Here is a 2,481-nt window from a genome sequence, read left to right as displayed (position 1 = left end):
TAAAGCTGGATATTGTAGGCTTTACTGCACAGGGTCTGTGACTTCTATTGTGCAGGGGTCTACCCTGGTGGTCTCAGAATTCTAGGTGGTGACAGGACACTCATACTCTCTAAGGCAGTCATTGGAAGCAAGATGTTCTGACACCTGGAGAGCATCCTCCTACTCTTACTATGAAAGGAAGCTATGTAAATGGATTCTATAGCTGGAAATCCACATGGAAGTCATTGAAGAACACAGGTAGGTAGCTACTTTTTTGCATGGACCTCAAGTATACTGTAGTATAGAGGTGGAATTTAAGGAAAGGTATTAAGCAGGCTGTGTTTTAGCTTATGGGGAAGTAATAAATTATATCATGTATCTTGAATGTATCATAGATAAGCTGCTATATTACAATTGCCACTGTGAAATTAGGTGATTAACTAGTTGTTACTTAACCTTCTAATTTCTGTCTAAGTCTAATTACATGAAATAGAAGTGGGGGTTTTGATTTTTTACTTTGCTTTTCTGTTTAGAGTATCATTGAAACTACTGTATTGTAAATGACAGAAAATAATTGCATATGTTAAAAAAATAAATTGTATAAAAAAATTTAAAAAAAAAAGAACACAGGTAAAGCCCTAACAAAATTGTGAACCATCTTGCCTATCAAACTACATCATAACATTCTCTTTTAAAGTCCTAATTTTTTAAAATCTCCACAAAGATCCATTACCAAAATGCATCCATTGTCTTTACATCAGAGAATGAGTAGCAGAAGAAAATGGGTTGTTCACAGGGACAGGGATAGCAAGTGGAGGTAGTGTTAGTGGTGATGGAGATCAGGGAGGTATCTGAGGTCAGTATTGATTCCAGACAGTGAGACAAACCATGGGTTGGCCAGATCTTAATGTTAAAGTCAGAGTTAGGAAAGCCAGGGTGTTTAAGAGCACCAAATTGGTTAAATACAGATCTTGCTGTGTTTCTCACTCATGATGGTGTCCTAGAATCATAATACAGTAATGGTGGTTAGAAGAATGTAGGAAAGTGGATGGACCTTGAGGGTGTCATGCTAAGCAAAATAAGTCAGGCAGAGAAGGACAGATACCATATGTTTGCACTCATAGGTCTAACAGGAAAACAGGAGAAACCTAATGGAGGACCATGGGGAGGGAAAGAGGGAAAGAGAGTTGGGGAGAGAGAGGGATGCAAAACTTGAGAAACTATTGAATACTGAAAACGAACTGAGGGTTGAAGGGGAAGGGGGAGGGGGGAAAAGAGGTGGTAGTGATGGAGGCGGGCATTTATGGGGAAGAGCACTGGGTGTTGTATGGAAACCAATTTGACAATAAACTATTTAAAAAAAAAAAAAAGAAAATGAAGAAGACGAGCCAGAGAGACACACAGGAAGTTCTTACTTCTCAATGAGACAAAATCTGATGTTAATTTACATGAACTCTTTGTGGCAGACAGAATGTATAACCTCCTCCCCTTGAGTGTGGACACAAATATAATGGGATTTCACTTCCATGATTATGTTATGTTATATGGCAAATGTTTCCCACTCAAATACCTAATAAGGTTTTCTATATTTCACTTTCAGCCTTATACCTCTGGTCACCAGGCTTATGCCACTCTGGAGGTGTCATGGCTGACTGTACTGCACAGTCGTTGGTGCGTGTGTAATCCTCCAAGCATCTTCCTCCAAAAAGTCTTCTCTGACTGCTTTTCCCTGGGGCTGAGTGAAGCACTCAACTATATAAAATGCACAGAATGCATTCATTTATTTACTTTAGCCTCACCCTCTTCTAAAAGGGCATGGCATCACTTTCAAAAGAATAACAGGATTTTTTTAATGAATGAGGGAAAATATAAAGTTAGGAAAAGTAAATGAACTTAGGGTACAGATTAAGATTCAAAATGCCTGCCACACAATCTTACTAGATGTGGGCCCCAAATATGGCTCTCAGCTCTCCACTACCAAAGCAAGGAGAGAGACACAATCAGTTAAGTAATCCATAGTGACCCTACACTTGTTTGTATGTTTGTTTTTAAAAACACCTATTTCTGGTGCTGTCACCTGAGGAATTCCTTCCTTTGGTCTTCATTGAAAGAAGCCATGCAGAATTTAATAGGCAGCTTAGAGGGAAGGATCTGATTTGAACATCTGTAAAATACCCTATTTGCTTCATTTATGAGCACAACTGGTGCACTATTTAGGGTCATTTAATCCCCCAAATAGGCAAACAACATGGCAGAGTTTAGGGAGGAAGAGGGAGGAAGTGGGGACCAGAGGGCATCAGACAGAGAAAGAGTCACTCATACTGAAATGGCTAGTGAGTGCCAATTAATGGAACCCCAAAAGGTGAGAAGAATCAGGCAAGGGCTGACTGGGAAGCCTCCACCCTGGAGAAAGTACATACTGTGGGAAAAGCAGAGTTCTTCAAGTCATAGGTAGACATTAAGAGAAAAAGGGGCAATGCAAGAAAGCAGAATATAGAACAT

Source organism: Suricata suricatta, chromosome 2, assembly GCF_006229205.1.
Source record: "Suricata suricatta isolate VVHF042 chromosome 2, meerkat_22Aug2017_6uvM2_HiC, whole genome shotgun sequence".
Lineage (NCBI taxonomy): Eukaryota > Metazoa > Chordata > Mammalia > Carnivora > Herpestidae > Suricata > Suricata suricatta.
Note: the sequence above shows the minus strand (reverse complement) of the source record.